The sequence below is a fragment of the Artemia sp. Qi Xiang Cuo genome, chromosome 4 (assembly GCF_049724085.1).
Source record: "Artemia sp. Qi Xiang Cuo chromosome 4, ASM4972408v1, whole genome shotgun sequence".
NCBI classification, from domain to species: Eukaryota; Metazoa; Arthropoda; class Branchiopoda; order Anostraca; family Artemiidae; genus Artemia; species Artemia sp. Qi Xiang Cuo.
Window position 1 is genome coordinate 77032060 of NC_142797.1, and position 18437 is coordinate 77050496.

Below are 18437 nucleotides of genomic sequence, written 5' to 3' on the forward strand. Positions count from 1 at the left end.
TATTTAAGGGCACAGGTTTCTATTCTTCCTAGGTTTGTTATGGGGTTAAGGGAGGGTGGGGAGGAGGGTGGATGATGTATAGTTGATTGAGAACAAGGTTTTAAGAAAATTATTTGTGTACTATTAATGTATTTCCACGGTGAAAGGGGTGCCTTATGGGGAAGGGAACCCTGCAAAACCGGGAATGGTATTTTTTGTGGTTTTGAAATTTATAGTAGTATACCTTGTCTTCATCATTTATGTTTGGCTATCCAATTAAATTATAAATATATATATATATATATATATATATATATATATATATATATATATATATATATATATATATATGTGTGTGTATATATATATATATATATATATATATATATATATATATATATATATATATATATATATATATATATATATATATATATATATATATATATATATATATATATATATATATATATATATATATATATATATATATATATATATATATATATATATATAGAATGACCGCAAAGACTTCTTAGTCAGTCTTAGGAATTCTTTAAGCGTAGTCCTGGTTACCCTGTGTTTAAAACAATGTGACATCCTGAGGCAAAACTTCAACATCTGCAGGCATCTTTGTCTTCTCAATGAAATAAGCCTAAGTTCCCTTTTAGGGCAAGATTTTTTATCTACAGGCCTTGCATTTGTTTTAAGTATGAAAAATTTTAAGTTCTTAAAAAAGTTTTTAAGAACTTGAACAACCAATCGATTTTCCTTGACGTGGAATAACAGCATTCAGAAGGTTTTCAACATGGCCAACATTGCTTTTGACGAGGCCCCCCACAGAGCAGGATATCGGTCAAGCTGGAGGAAGAAATTTACCACGGTCTCTACAGCAGCAGGCAGGAGCCTTAATCCAAGTAAGTCAAGTTTAGTAAAATGGTTTTTATACTAGAGATTCGTGAATCAAATTAAATTATAACATAAAAAGTGGTCAGGAACTAAGGAGTACGTCAAGACCATACTATAAAGGATAATTACCTATTGTTTAAGGTTTTAACGTTGATTCTTAATTTTACTTGAAATTAATATTTGTTTTTAACCTTTTTGTCCATTCTAACATCCTATCGAGAGCATGTAAATAAAAATTACAATTTAGTAATATTCTCTGCGTTGGTTCTAAGCTAGGGAACAAAGTTTATGAATAAAAATTGTTATAACTAGACACTAATACAGTCCTCCAACCAAATTTTGAAGTTCTGTAATGATTAACCTCCACGTATATACCCCAACACTATTTGGAAAAGTCAAGCTTCTAGTCCAAGCATATTTTAGAAATGATTATTATGTTTGTCAGAGTTTGCTTGATTTTTATGCAATTCTCCTTATAAAAGAAATTTCTTTCAAAGAGCTTGAATTTAAATATCACAGTTAAAACCTATTTTAATAATCTCATTAACGTCTATTGCTCTATATTTTTCATTATTTCTAGAAATATATGCAAGAATTACTTAAAAATAAGTAACCATAAAATAATGTCCTGATGTAGCGTCTTAAAAAAAACTGCCAAAATAATAATCTATGAGTGAACATGATAGAATTAGCACAATAAGGAATCAATTTCTCATCTCTTAATATTTTGCATTCTGTTTTTTCAAAAAAACATCAGTATTTCACAAAAAGTACACCCCAATCACTATTTTACCAATTTCACCAATCACCAAAGATTCTTTTTCGGGTTACGCTATTTAAGAGAACGCAAAAAACACAACATACCCTGATGGCTCAGCAAAATCAAAACGAACAAATTCCAAATAATACTGTTTCTAAATATGAATTTAAAGTTCATTATTTAATTTAACCACCACAGCGAAATAAAGTAAAACTTGTCCGTCAATGAGAAGTAAAGAACAGACTAAAGATTTTAAATTCAAGTGAATTGGGTCACTATAGGGGAAGAATCTTCATTTTCACAGCAATTACACGAATTTCAACCTGCTTGGGTCGTTTGCCACGTTATAACCAGCTCAGTCAAGTTCGAGTATTTTCTACATTATAAGATAGGACGAAATGGGACGAGAAAGTAAAAGGAATTCAACATCCTTCAGATGATATTTAAGTTGAATCAGAATTATGACCTGAATTCTACATTTTATTACCAAGGTCAAGTCTATAGCTTATAGTTTAATACTAAATAAAAAAAAGGTCTTTTTTTAAATAGAGATGAAGATTAAAAAAAAAGTAACTTTCCAATATAGGGGGATTAGAAAATTTCCTCAATCACCCGTTTTTTGTACTAAAATATAGTTAGTGGTACCCTGCAAGCATGTTAGGGTCCAATAAGTAAAAACTCAGTTTATACATGAAAGTGTCATATTTTCTGAGTGCCAGTTAATAAATTTAAAATCAAAATTTTATTATTTCAAGCAAATGAAAAGTCAAATAAACATCATTAAATGTGTATTTTAAAGTCAATAAACCAATATACTAGGGGAATAAAAACAGATTCAATTAGCTATGAACCTTTGAAGCTTCTAAAATAAAATTACCTAGCGTCATCATGTGTCTAGGTGTGCTTGATTTTAAGAATACCAATAGCAGTTCATCTTTACCAATACTAAACAAATCTCCCTTGTAATTCATAAATTTATTACACCAAGAAAGAAGACGTCCCGACAGATCCCCCAAAATACCGTATAGTGGAAAGACTCGTGGTCTATTTGGAAAATTAAAATCTCTCAAATTTGTTGCTAGTGGTAGAAGGTTGGCTTGCACCTGAGTCCAAATTTAATGTACTTAGCTAGTAATTTTGACTTAAATACAACTATGCAGTAAAACTCTCTTCAATACTTTTATGCTATTCAGTGCACTTATGCCAGCTCCCCGTCCCTGAATGTCCCGTTTTTTTGTAGCTTAATCTTTAAACCTCTAAAACACGTATCCCAAATTTTGTTGAATCTTGGCCGGTATCTCATATATAGGAGAAAACTCTCTCATCCAGCCGTTTCTTTAAATATAGAATCGCCAGGCAGATTTTTTATTCAGTTTTAGCTATTCTTCAAGCACATTTCTGGTTTTCGTTCAGCACAATGTGGTATCCTTAGCCAAAATTTTGCCATAAGCAAAATTCTGGGAAAAGCTTTTGTTTTCAGAGAAAATAAACCCTCATTTAGGATGAGACTATTAAACTTTTTCTACTGGTCATCGATTAGTTTAAAGTATGGAAGTTGAAAAGCCTCCGATTTTCAATCTGGTCCATCCCAAATATCCTTTCGCAGTCATGAAAGAATAGCATTTTTTTTTTCTTTTACAGTCTTTATGACCTTATAAACTAGTTCTGTTAGCGTTGAATAAGAAAAAGTAGTAAAAATTGAAAACATTGCTTCTATGCTAGAAATTCATGAATTAGTTTAAATAGCATTAAAATTGGGATTATTTTAACACCCTATTAAAAAGGATATCCACCCATTGTTTCAGGTTTTAATGTTGTCCCTACTTTGATTTGAAAAAAAACTTGTTATTTAATAGTTTCTTTTCATTCTAATTTCTTATCAAGAGTATAAATAAAACAGGTGCTGCCGATTAATACAAAAAAAAAAACTAAAAAAATACTGTTTGTAAAAAAAAAAAAAAAAAAAAAAAATTGTGTTAACCAGCTGTGAGTAAGAGCGACTCTGAAAAATAATAACCGAAACTCTAAACTGAAGAATTTTGATAACATTAGACAGGTTATAAGATTTTCTTTTTATGCTGATTCCATTTAATTTAATGTTACCCGTTCAAAGCAATTGGCTCATTCAATTGGAAAACAGCTAGTGCCCTTTTAAATAGTCGAAAGGGATTGGAGGGCAACTCAGCCTCCTCCCACGCCCACCATTCCTTCAAACTCATCCAATCAAAATTTGGAGATAAGCATTTTGTTCAACGTAGTTGAAATTTCCGGAAATGATGTCTTTTAGGTTGACACCCCCCCCCCACATCCCTCAGAACAAGGGTTGTAAGTTATGCTCTGGGGGTATATAAGGTTTACATAGAAAAACTGATTGTATAAACTTCTGAGGGAGCTCATTGGATTGGTAATTAGAGGTTTTAGTGCCTCTTTTAAGATTAAGAGTCATCAGAGAGTGGATACCTCCCCCCAGACCTCGTATTTTCCTGAAATTTATCTGCTAAAAATTTTGAGATGGCCATTTATTGTAGTAAAAACTTAGAAAAAGGCTCATCCGATTGGAAATTGGCTTGTGCCTCTTTTAATAGTCAAAAGTGATTGGAAAGTAACTAACCCCCCTTCCACGCCCACCATTTCCTCAAACACATCGAATAAAAATTTTGAGATAGCCATACTGTTCAGTGTGGTTGAAAGGTCCGGAAAGTATGTCTTTGAGGATTACACCCCGCCTCCCCACAGTCCCCAGGGCAAGGGTTGTAAGTTATGCCCTTGTAGCATATAAGGGAGGGGGCTAATTTTGGTACTTTAAACTTTGGAGGGGGCTAATTGGTACTCAAATTTCTCTAATACCCTTTTTAAAATTCAAAGTGATCGGAAGGCGGGTACCCCCCCCCCCAAACGCACACACACACACCTCGTATTTTCCTGAAATGCATCTAAAAGAGATTTTGAGATCGCCATTTGTTGTCGTAGAAACTTCAAGAAATGCTCATTCGATTGGAAATTAAAAGAACCTTTTTTGATAGTCAAAAGTGATTGGAGCGCAATAAGTCCCCCTCCCCTCCTCTACACCCATCAATTCCCAAAACATAAGTAGTAACCTATCTAGTACTTCTAATTACACATTAAAAAATACATGGAAATGCTATTGATTGAAAACCTACATGAAAAAATACATGGAAAACCCACGCCTTTGACACTATATTCAGACATAGACATTTTAAAAAGCTGGCACGCTATAATGCATGTTATGAAACAATAGTCAGGGTTCTATTGCACAAGGAATGTGCGTCGTAAGTTCACGTGGACATTGTTGTCGATTGGACAATGAATTGCAGTTCAAGTTCACGTGCACATTTTTTTTTTAAAGCTGGCATGGTATAAAGTAGTCCAACATGTTTTGGGAGCATAGTCGAAATTACATAACTCAACCGGACTGTTTTTCGAGCCAACATCCATTTTTTAAGAACCAATCAGAGACATTGGTGCTTGCTCAATATACGATAACTCGAGTGGTGATTGGTTAAAAATAAAAGGACTGGTTTTTTATTCGTCCTTGAGATTTTGTATATAATGACCATACCTTACGATTTAATTTTAATTATGATTTAACGTGTCATAGGTAGTACATTGAATATTATTAACTTTAAGGGAATGGATACTTCAATTTTCAATGTGAGTACAGTTTACTAAATTTCTTAATTTATTTCCAAATAAAATCATTTTACCAGTAAATTCAGGGGCATAGCCCTCCTCCCTTCCAACAATACAAATCCTAGAATATGATGAGTATACTTGCTAGAAAACACAAAGTACGCTCTTTTTTCTATTATGTAAATAAAAACTCCCCCACTGCTCTGTAGTTTTAGTTATTTCCTTCAAATATGTCAGTTTCCTCATTCATTCTAATTAAAATGCGTTTTCCTTATCTGTTTAAATAGAAGCTTCTGTGTTTACAAGGAAGGGGTCAGTTTTGGGACCATGTTTCACACGCTCCTCTTATCGCATTGATTAATGGCACATGTTTTATGGAATAGCAACACGGATTTTGACAAAGAGAGAAATTGCATTATAGCGTAATTAGAGGAAAGATATTCTATTTTCAATTGTATTCCATGATTAAGAGAGTTTTACGATGTGAAAAAACAAACTATTTCATCGCAAGGAAAGTAAGGGGGAGGAATGGAGGAGGGGATTCTTTGTACAGACTCTGCGTGATTTTTTCTTTACTTGGTTTTTTTCTTGCTTTGATTTTTTCGTGATTTGATCATTCAAAAAGCGAGGATTTCTGTTAAATAAATAATTCTTGTACCTTTTAAAATAGCTTTACGGGGTTTGAGAGACTCTGTTGTTTTATTCTGTGTTATTTTTTCTTTACTTGGTGATCATTCAAAAAGCAAGGGTTTCTGTTAAATAAATAATTCTTGTACCTTTTAAAATAGCTTTACGGGGTTTGAGAGACTCTGTTGTTTTATTCTGTGTGATTTTTTCTTTACTTGTTGGTCATTCAAAAAAAGAGGATTTCTGTTAAATAAAAATTTCTTGTACCTTTTAAAATAGCTTTACGGGCTTTGAGAGACTCTGTTGTCTTATTCCGTGTGATTTTTTCTTTACTTGGTGGTCGTTCAAAAAGCGAGGATTTCTGTTAAATAAATAATTCTTGTACCTTTTAAAATAGCTTTACGGGGTTTGAGAGACTCTGTTGTTTTATTCTGTGTGATTTTTCTTTACTTGGTGGTCATTCAAAAAGCGAGGATTTCTGTTAAATAAATAATTCTTGTACAATCATTCAAGCTTTTATCATAAAAATGTGGAATTTTGCAGTTTTGACAGAGTAGAAGGATTTTATACGGGGATTAATTTTACAAGAGGAAGGGGGTTTCCAGAGGTGAAATTTTCAGGGGGAAATTTTACCGAAATATTTCTAAAGCGCTACAAACAACAGAATAAACTTTAGAGGGAAATTTATTTGTAAAAGAGAGGTTATTATTTCCTTACTAAATTTTTCTTTTTTTTTAAGGAGTAGGTGGATTCATACAATTACTCTCCCCCCGAAAAGAGACCAAGATGGAACGATCCCACATCGATGCAAGCTACAAGGCCATCCATTACAAGTTCTCTGGACCACCCAGGACCCTCTCATGCCAGTGTCAGCTCTGCAGAGACCTCTATGCAACCAGGCAGAAAATTCAAGAGTTTTTTTCTTCTTTTTTAAGGAGGAAGTGGATTCATACAATTACTCTCCCCCCAAAAAGAGACCAAGATGGAACGATACCACATCGATGCAAGCTGTACGGCCATCCAATACAAGTTTTCTGGACCACCCGGGACCCTCTCATGCCAATCTCAGCTCTGCACAGACCACTATGCAACCTGGCAGAAAATTCAAGAGGGAATGGATGCTTTCTCATAATGCATCGGTCTTGTCTACTCAACATCGTGAGGGGAACCCCCTTCATGCTTTGCCAGGGCCTTCAGGCATACAAGTGCAGTCTGATTTTGTAAATGTAGGTATTTTACCTCTATCTTATACGTGATTATTTACTTAAAAAATGCTATGAGGAATTGAGTTTTGTGGGCGGGGTGAAAAATGGTACTTATTAAATATCCTGGTAAACATACGAGTAGAAATGCTTCAGTATAAATAGGGCTATTGAGTCTTTCTGAACTTTCTGGGACGGGGGTAAGTATTTAGTTTAAATAATTCTAGAAGGAATTGAGTTTTGTGGGCGGGGTGAAAAATGGTACTTATTAAATATTCAGGTAAACATACGAGTAGAAAAATGCTTCAGTATAAATAAGGCTATTGTGTCTTTCTTAACTTTCTGGTGCGGGGGTAATTATTTAGTTTAAATAATTCTAGAAGAAATTGAGTTTTGTGGGTTGGGGTTTGGAAAAATGGTACTTATTAAATATCCAGGTAAACATACGACTAAGAAACGCTTCAACATAAATAAGGCTATTACATCTTTCTGAACTTTCTGGGGTGTGGGGTAAGTATTTAGTTTAAAAAATGCTAGGAGGAATTGAGTTTTGTGGGTGGGCTGGAAAAATGAAAATTTTTTTATCTTTTTAAAAAAATGCTTATTTCACATAGAAAATAAACCTTTTTTTCTATACATTAATGAAATAGCACCGCCATTGGATCATGAAACATCAACATTTACTGGACCTGAACCAATTCTAGCACCACCAATGGAGTTCAGAGATGAACCTACATTGGTTCTAGACAATAAAAAGTGACAATGGGGTTTTCTTAATGATTGTTTTGGGGACATGGGCAGCCTAGACGATTTAACGTTTGAAATTGACATGATGGAGGACCCGGAATGGAAAGATAGATTTATGCGAGAGCATTTAGGGGGTGTTAGTAGTGCATCTGAACCAGGTCCTCATAAAGAAATTACGTCACAGGACAATACTGGCTGGATTGATCAGCTATCCCCAAACAGCTTGGAAAACATGCTAACTAGCCTAGGGGACTTCATGCCATCTCCATCCATTGCAATTGAACAGACTGGGCGTGGTGCTATTGACAATTCTATGTCACCCCCCACCATTCCACTTAATGATACAGCCAATAGCAGTAGTAGTAGTACTAGTAGTAGTAGTAGTAGTAGTAATAGTAGTAATACAGCAACAACACAAGTATCCCCTCTTCCAGATTTTTTTCTTTCAAACTCTGCCTTACACCACACAAAGGTCTAGAGCGCCAAATTTGGTGACAAATTTAACTCTCTAGTGTCGGGGGATATAATAACAGATCCCTCGGCCTTTACACATTTATATACTAATAGGATTTAAGCGATTCTTGAGAAACAAATGAGGGTGTGGGGGTGGGGGTCAGTTTAAAAGCTTAAATAACGCTAAAAATAGTTTTTTGTTAATGAAATTGCAAGAGAGCTGTATTCAAAATACTTGCACACAGAAATGTTGGCAATTCGCCCGCATTTATCAAATTACGGGGAGGTTTTTCTAAATTAGCCTAATAGTATTCAAAGTAAGTGGGAAAATTATAACATAGGGGGTAGTGGGTCGGTGGTTTTATTTATTGAAAGTTTGAACGTTAATATTTGTAGATTTAAAAAGGATTTTATTGTAAGAGGTGGGCATGGGGAGAGGGCTATAGTTTTAAAATATCATTCAGATTTAGATAGGTTTAAGGGGATACAACGAATCTGTTTGGATACGAGGTTACAGTGTTTCAATTATGCATTTTTAATTGCCACATACAGACCTCTTCAAATAGATACATCTAAGAAAAAGTTGGATGAAATGGCAGTTAATGGTTGGGAGGGTTCAAAGTTCCCCAAAGTAGATTTTAATTGTTTAAATGGTCAATTTCCCGTGACACTAAAAGGAATACATATTTTCAAGCGGGCTAATGGACATTTAAAGATTGGTGTCACGGTGTTACAGTATGTAACAGAATTTGAGGAGGGTCACCGTTCCGATAAGAAGGGGGTATTATTTCCAGTGCGGGCTCCTTCAATTGAATCAGTAGAACATTGGGTGTGGCTTCTATACACATCACCCACAGACTTCTATTCAATTGGTCATTTTAATCCAATTACGGATATTAGTAGGGTTCTATGTGAGGGTAAAAAGCGAGGTGGTGTGTATTATTACTGTCCAACATGCCTCTCAAGATTTTGGACTGACTTAAAGTTAAAGGATCACATGAAACACTGTAAACGTCATGGATACCAGGCTGTGGAGACGGTAATCGGAGATAGAGCGATCTTACGTTTTGAAAATCTCCAAAAAACACTCTTGCAAAGCAGTAAGGTCGCTTTAGATTGCGAAGCGAAACTGGCAGACGTGTGCGATCCGTCAAATTCAAATCATGTTAAAATATATGAAGCCATAGGGGTCTCTTACGCTCACGCGCAACGATATTCCAATAATACCATGCAAGTGCTGGACGTAGTTGAGATGATGGGTGACGGTGAAGACTGCATGCACTCGGCATAGGTCAGTCTAATCAAAACAGCGAACGGTGCAATTTCGCACCTTCGTTATACAAACTATCCTATGCTCCTATCACCAGATGACATAACGGCTATAAAATATCGTAAAATGTGTTGGGTTTGCAAAGGAGAATTTGATGATGGTGTTGGGAATGGAGGGAGGAGGAAGGTGGTCGACCATGATCATTTGTGGCAGGAAATTACATCGGGGGGAGTAACTTTAGGAGGGTAGCACATCAGTCATGCAATTTAAACGTTAGACAACAATATTTCGTGCCTGTTTTTATACACAATTCCAATTACGACTTAAAGTTTGTTCTACCGGCGTTGGCCCGCATTGCCAAGGGTGGAGTTGTAGATGACGCGTGGATAGATGGTTATTTTTCATATAAAATCATAACCAAATCTTCGGAGAAGCTACTGTTGCTAGAATTCATGTGGAAAACAGTTGACAAGGGTAACACGTGCCTGAATAAAATCCGTTTCTTAGACTCTTTAAGCTTCTTCCCCTAATCTTTAAGTCAATTGATTCAGGTACAGAAAAGTGACAATTTTGATAGCTTCCCCCTCCTCAAACAGCGCGGCCTCGATGATGAAATGTATGATTTATTAACGTGTAATGTATTATATCCATATGATTATTACAACTCTGTCTCGAGGCTAGATGAAGTGTCACTACAGTCCATTGAAGCTTTTTACAATTCTCTTACTTAGAGTGAGTGCACCACTAGTAACTACGAATTTACTAAGAGGGTTTGGGCAAAGAGTGGATGTAAAAATGGGTGGGATTATTCTAAACTATACTTGGCCAGTGACGTACTCACTCTTCTGGACATTGTGTGCAAAAATACGGATAAAATCTATGGGGAATTTGGGATGGATTTAGGTTATTATTTTTCCACTCCCCATTTGGTGATGGACTTGATACTTAAAATCAGCAAAGAAGAAATAGGTCTGATCGCCGATATGGTTCAGCATCTGTTTGTAGAGACATAATTTTAGGGTGGGTATTTTTTTCACGGGGATCGTATCGTGAAAATTGATCCGACCGGAGTGCATACTGAGGAAAAGTCGGACACAGTTTTCTTTGAGATGAATTCTCTTTACCCATCGGCAATGTCTCACTACTGTTTGCCGTGTGGCAATTATAAATGGCTTGACAATCCATGTGCTTCGAATTTCCCTGAAATTGCTAGTGTTGAGGAGAATGGGGCTCAGGGATGGTTTTTTGAAATTGACTGTTAAATACCCATGGAAATCCATGACCCGGTAAAAGATTTTGTTTTTCCGTGCATAAATAGACCGGTGGGTAGGGACTCTCTGAGCCCCTACAATTTACCTTTAGTAGAGGATGGAAGTATGCACTGGGTACCTTCAAAACAAAAACTAATTGCCGACCTCAACCCGAAACAGAATATCGTTGTTCATCACGTGCTATTGAAATGGATGGTGTCCAATGGTTTCAAGGTCACAAAGATTCATAGAGCCCTCCAATTTGATCAAAAGCCTTACATGAAAACGTTTATTGACACCTTTGTCAGTAAGCGTTCAGAAGCGAAAACGAAAGTTGAAAAAGAAGTCTATGAACTCATTTTGAACTCAGCTTTCGGTAAAATGTACGAAAGTGTACGAAACAGAAGTCGATGTGACATTGTAACCCAGCCCAAAGATTGTGCTCGAATCATTGCGGATCCAAACTTCACATCGTTCACAATCATAGACTCTGATATGGTGCTCCTACACTGCTAGAAAAAAAAAATTGTTTTAATTAAAAATATTGCAGAGAAGATTACAATAACGGAAATATTCGAGAATCTAATGTTGTTGTTTTATTATAATGTATACAAGGTACAGTGGTCGATTGTGAAACAAGTTCAAGTGTATTACGGGGACACTGATTCACTCCTGTTAAAAGTCAAAACTGAAAATCTATTGAAAGATTTGGAAAATAGCGAGTACATTAGCTCACGAATGGACTACACTAATTGGGACGGATCCCTCTACCAAGAGCTAGTGAAACTCCAGGCCCCAAATCAATTGTTAATGCTAAAATCTGAAACGGGCAGCGATCTGATATCCAGTGGTGTGTTTCCTGGTCCAAAGGTATACTGTGTGGAAACTCACAGCAAGGATATCAAACAAGTTTGCAAGGGGGTACCTACACACTTTGTAAAAAATAATTTCGACATGAGTGTGTATAGAAACTGTGTGGAACGTAGTTTAGTGCCAACGGCGAAAGTCATGGCGATTCGCTCTTTACAATTTAAAAACTACACAGTTAGAGTTGAGAAAAACGCCATGTCAGCCATATCGGACAAAGTCTATGTACTTGAGGATGGTGTGAAGGTACTACCACACGGTCATTATTTAATTTGAGACCGAGTTTAATGTATGGATTACATAAAACAACTCGGTATATAAAAATTAACTTAAGTTCAATTAAAAAAAAGTACAAATTGGGTTGGAGGGTTTTTGGGTAATGGGTGTTTTTTTTAATTCTTTTTTTTTCTATATCATTAACAATTTTCATTATGTGTGTGTGTGTGTACAAGGTAGATCAATTTCCACTATTTAATGCCCCGACCCGGGCCCTGCCGCAGCGGGCCCCCCGCTTCCTGGCCCACGGCTATTCCCGGCCCTCCGCAGCGGGCCCCGCTTCCTGGCCGCCGCAGCAGCCGCCCCCGGGGGGGTGGGGGGCGGATCCCAAAACAAATGCTGTAAATGAAAGTGTTTGATATTATTTCAAGTGCATTATTCTAATAAATGTTTTATTTTTTCTATAATTAAAAAAAAGTGTATTTATTTAATGTTTTTTTCTAGTGCCTATTTAAATGTTGTATTTTTTATTATAAATAAATTTAAAAAAGTGTATTTTTTCATGTTTAATGTGCTTTTTTCAATGTAGTATTTTTTAAGTGTTGTTACTTTTTTATGTGTATAATAAAAGAAAATATGATTCTTTATTAATCTTCTCATTATTATTCTTGAACGGACTAGTAATAGGGAAATTATTTAGTCATTAGTCAGCTATAGTCTACAGTTAGTTGTCTGGGTGAACTGTTGAAGGGAACATGTATCAATTTATAACACCAGTAACATCATTTCTATGCTGATCGTCAATGTCGGGTAAAACAAAACTCTTGAGTAAAGTCGTAAGAAATTGTAATACATGATTCGTAGGAAAACCGAAAAAAATCTACTATTGCTACATTTTTGGTGGGAATCTTACGATGAAATAAAAGCAATTGCCAGGACGGGATTGGTGCAGATACAATTCATACGTGGAATGTATGTTTTAAGCATTATTGAGCTAAACTCTTGGCTGATTATTGACGATTTGGCTGAATCTATTGAACAATGGTCCCAGGAAATGGTACAACTGTTCACTGTTCGCTCTCATCATGAACGGATTTCCGTTACTCTGGTTCTACAAAATCTCTTTCATTAGAGCAAATGTATGCGAACACTTGCATTGAACTGCACTTACTATATCATCTACAGAGTTGTTCGTGATTCTAGCTCGCTAATAACTCTCAATAAACAAATATACCCCGGCACCCCTAAATTTCTGCTCTCAGCATACAATCAGGCAACTAATAAACCCTACGGCTATATCCCATTGGATCTTAATCAAAATACACCCGAGGATCTGCGTGTAGTCACAGATATTTTCGATATTTTCGAGTTGCTATCATGACACTGAAGAAACTACATGAAAATAGACATCTGTTTTCAGTTCTAAGCACTTCAAAACCCTCGCTTAGGAAAGCCATGCTCAAACATGGTATTGACAATGATTTCATTAATCTAATATCTGAACTTTGTTTAAATTTGAACCAGGGTGATGTTCAACTGCCAGATGTAGTTAAGGAACAGGCAAAGCAACATCGTACCTTTGTACTTACTGGGGCCTATAAAAGGAAAGGAAATATATCTGAAAAGAAAGTACTTCTTCAGGCGGGCGGTAGCTTTGTCATACTTATAATGCCAATAATTGAATGACTTGTAAACATTTTTCTCTAGAGAGAGACAGAATGTCAAAACCCTATAAATTGACTCCAATAAAACTCGGTCTCTCACCCGTGGAACAGTTTGAGGACAATCTGAGTAAATTCATCGACAACGAGAATATTTAGGAGGACAAAATACTACTTTTACTTCAAGATGCACTTCGCCGAGTGAAAAAACATAAGCCCTATCGCTCGAAACCCACTGGTATTGATCACAAAAAAGAATCATCTCATCAGGATTCTGCTGCTGCTGGAACACAAATAAAGAAGGAGGAATTAGATTCATTTTTATTTAAAATTGTAAATCTAATGCCCCACTCATATCGATAACAACGTACACGACTCCTAACTTATCTCATGGAAAGTGGTCAACATCATATTCAAGTTGATGGCAATGGGAGAGGGATTATAATTCAGGGCAAGAGCTATAATCTACTTGATTTAATCTATGATATGATCACAAATCGTAAAGGGCTATTATCATTTGACGCTCATCTATAGAACTTTCTAAATACATTAAACTTCCCCAAAAGCCTTATTAGCAATAGACAAATTCTAAAAAAATTAAATGAACATGCATCCTCATCATCATCATCAACAACACCATTAAAATATGAAGAGGAGGAAGAAAAAGAAGAAGAAGATTTTAAATCGATCTTGGAAAATACTAGCAAACCTAGTGGAAACTTGACAATGGTGTGGATGAAAAAGCAAAAACATATCATGTCACCATCACCATCCACAACTAGTATACAAAAGGGTAGCGGGCGTTACACAACGTGTTTACGTTCAAAATAGTTGAAGTTCTGAAAGGTGTTTATGAAAATATTGGTGAGGTAGGGAGTTTAAGTTCACCCACCACTCTTTCCAAAGTCAATGGTTTTCCTGCTAAAAGTGTACAAGACTATCTTCAAAATGAATCATGTTAAACTCTGCATAGAAATCATAGACTTCGTGCTAATCAATATCAAAAAACTGAAGTCTTTTCCCCAGTGCACATAATGCAAGCAGATCTCCTGACTCTAAATGAGATTCAACGACGTTACAATACACCGGACAAGTACATTCTACTTGCAATCAGTGTTTATAGTCGTTATGCATATGCAATTCCATTGCAATCAAAGAGAGCCATTGAAGTTGCTCAGGCCATTGAAAGTATTATCGAACAGGATTCATATAAAAAAAATTCAAACGGATTGCGGTAGTGAATTTGTTAATCCCCATGTTGCAAAAGTACTAGTGAAATACAATACGCTGCTCTATCATAGTCTTAGTCCTATAAAGTCTGCATTGGCCGAACGATTGATAAGAACTATTCGGCTTTAAATTACCGGGTACTGTAGATTGAAAACTACACCGGCATTTATTCACGATCTATATAAAATCGTATTGATTCATAATCAACGACCTCAACAATCATAGTCCAAGTAAACCCCAATAGAATTGCATCATTCTGATCATGATACAATTGACACTTTTCTTAAACAATATTCCAATGAAACGATTGTCAAGAAGAAAAATAAATTCAATGTTGGTGATACTATTTGAATTAATAGAACAATTAATGTTTTTGAAAAGGGGAATTACTTGTGGCCCACAGAACTGTTTAAAGTGGCAAAAATCCTAGACACTAAACCCATAACTTATCGCCTGCGCTATACCAAAGATGAAGAAATTCTCGGCGGTTTTTAAGACTATGAACTGCAAGAATCTAGAAACACTAGGTGAGTGAACCAAGTTTAAAAGATTGTAAAGACATATGCTTACAGTGACAAGAAATGGTTACTTGTTTGGTGTATAGGATATAACTTTGATCTTGATTCTTAGATCTGTGTTGAACACACTGAAGAAGCCAAATGATTTTTGTATAACTTTTCTGTCCAATGTTTCCGACCATCTCTAAAACGACTTGAATACTACAAGTGATTTTTGGACAAAACTCTCTCCCGCCATCAAATTTGAATGTGTCTAGGAAGTGGCTCTTTTCGAGTGTATTCTCAAAAATACATATGACATCCTGAGAAAGGCTTTTGTGTGTGATATATAAATTATACCATTCAATTGGACACTCTTTGTCGACTATGAATGGGTTAAAGCGCTTAAATTTAGAGAATATCCACATTCCAAATTGAAATATATTGAATACGATAATATGACAGATTTGTGTCTTACAATCAATAGAAAAATCTCATATCGTAGGAATGGTAAATTCTATTTTAATTATTCATTGGAATAAGATAGGATTTACATTACCTCACCTCTTGACACTGAAATAATTATTCTCAATGATAATCTGAGAGACGTTCTTGGCTTTAAACAGAATATGATCCATGGAAAAAATGCTGGCACTGTTTACGGGAGGAATCAAGTTATTTTTGCTGATTATCCACCTGGTTTTACCTTAGACTCTTGCATGTTTCTCTATGCATATTTTGTAGAAACATCGAGAGTCGGTAATTCAAATGTCCCCTCCTACGTGTTCTTGAACGGAAAACATCTCATGAACTTGTTCATCACTATAATATAAAGCATCTTCAGTATGTTTCTATAAACACTTCTGTATTTGGAACTCCGTCAGTTAACACTAAGAAGTGAATTGGGAGATCCTCTAACAATAAAAAAAGGCTTGGCAGTGATTACGCGTCATTTCCGACCCATTGTCGGCAATAACACAATCACCTAAAATGAACAATGGAAAAATTTCATTTGTCTCTCCCGATCTCGAGTGCTATGCTGGTGCTCTGAATCCACATCAAATAGGAAATGGATTAGACTACTACAAGGGGCGTAATACAATGTCTAGCTATGGTATTGGTAGCTGGTTTGCTAGGCTATTTCGTTCTGCACTACCACTTTCCAGAAAATACCTTGTACCCTTCCGTATCGAATTTTGCTACCTCAACACTACAGGACTGGGGGTCGGGCAAGAATTTCAATGAGAGTGTTAGGGAAAATATTAGATCTTCAGCAGGATCCGTTGGTGAGCAATTAAAATCTCGGCAAAATGGGGAGGGATTGAAAAGGATGCGTGCGCGTCATTCACTCATCAGTCTCAACCCAGGCGGGAAGCGAAGGACATCAACAAGGACTTCGAGGAATAAAACAAGGAAGACCAATAAGCAGCAGAAGAAGAACAAAAAGAAAAAGATTGTTAGATCAAAGAAGGACTTCTTCTCTTAAGATGACTTATCTCCCCCACAAGGAAGCATATCCATCAATTAGGTCATCATTGAATCCATTCAATGCTGAAAATGTTGATGTTAGTGTCAAGTCTACTATGAAAAAGTTTACCCACAACAACCCCTTTCGGAAAATATACACTTACAAATATTTTCCAATGAAGACTATTTCATTGATTTGTCATAAAAAGTTATTGATTTAAATGTTGTGGTGAAGAAAAAATCAGATAATACAACTCCAACTGTTGCCGACGGTCTCTCCTACGAAAACTGTATTCTACACAATCTTTTCAAACAAATTATTGTATTTATTAATAGTACATTTGTGAGTACTAGCAATAATTTATCAAACTACGCAAGCTACATACAATTTATGATGATGACACCAAAGGCATATAAGGAGTTCAGAGGACAGTCATTGGGCTATGAATATCGATCAGGTGTTGATACTGACGGCGAGATTATTACTGCAGTGACCCAGGAGTATCATTTAGTTGGGAAATTAAACCTTGAGATATTCAGTATATCCAAACAGTTACCCCCCAATGTCAAGACTGATATTAAGTTACAGCTGGCGCCATCAGATTTAATTTTGAGGAAAACACTTTCTACCGCACCCAATGTACATGTCATAATCACATTTACAATTCTCCACGTCCGAAAACAACAGGTTGAGAGCTCTGTTGCATTGGCAGTGGAAAAGCTAAGAGCCAATGGTAACAACATTAAATTTCTTGTCCCCCATACGATCACCAATCAACGTCACATTGCCACCGGCTCTCGTAGCTATAGCGATTCATCATTTATCAATGGAGAAATCCCATCAAAATTGGCTTTGGCCTTTGTGAAGAGTGGCAGTGCCGTTGGATCCTGGACTGAATCCCTCCATGATTTTAATTTTTTCGGTCTATCTAGCCTTGTGTGTAAAGTGAATGGTATTCCACTGTACACTCTATCATTTGACAAAAAATCCTATAGACCTCTGTACGAGTTGACCATGTAATCCCTGGATCATTACTCCCAACTATTTGAAAATGGAATAACCGATTCAATGTTTTCAAAAAACCATGGCGTATTTGTCTTGGACTTGTTGGGTACTCAGGATATGAGCATAGTACGAGAAGGGAATGTACGTTTAGAGTGTAAATTTGCCGATGCTTTGACTGAGAGTATCACGCTAATATCACTGAGTCAATTTGAAACCTATTGGGAAATCAAACCCGACGGCAGTGTTCTACTAGACCTAGCACCGTGAACACAAACCAAATAATCAACGTATTTAGTATGGATCCATACATGTCCCAGTACAAGTCCTATTGTATACCATCGGACTTCATTGAAAAAATTCCAAGTGTTAACAATACCTTTATCATTGTTAATAGCAGTCCATCGACTTTGAAGACTGGCCATTGGCTATGCATCTTTCAAACGGCGAAGAATATTGAATTTTTTTATCCTCTTGGCCTATCGTATAAATTCTACACGCCATAAATAAGAAACTTTATTGAAAGAAGTAGGAAAACCATTATTCAAAATCAACGAAGAGTACAGTATTTAACGACTAAGACATGTGGCTTTCATGCGCTACTCTTTTTCATGTTCAGATGTCGTGGCTATTCCTACAATCAGTTTC

The 18437-nt window shown here is 35.9% G+C and overlaps 1 long non-coding RNA gene across 1 annotated transcript in view; it reads left to right on the forward strand.

Moving 5' to 3' along the window:
• Positions 1-709: 709 nt before the first annotated feature.
• Positions 710-18437, forward strand: part of LOC148953451 (uncharacterized) — a 135654-nt gene continuing 117926 nt past the window's right edge. The window contains exon 1 of the long non-coding RNA XR_016141716.1: positions 710-896. This is a non-coding gene — a long non-coding RNA (uncharacterized LOC148953451). The remainder of the gene's footprint in view (positions 897-18437) is intronic.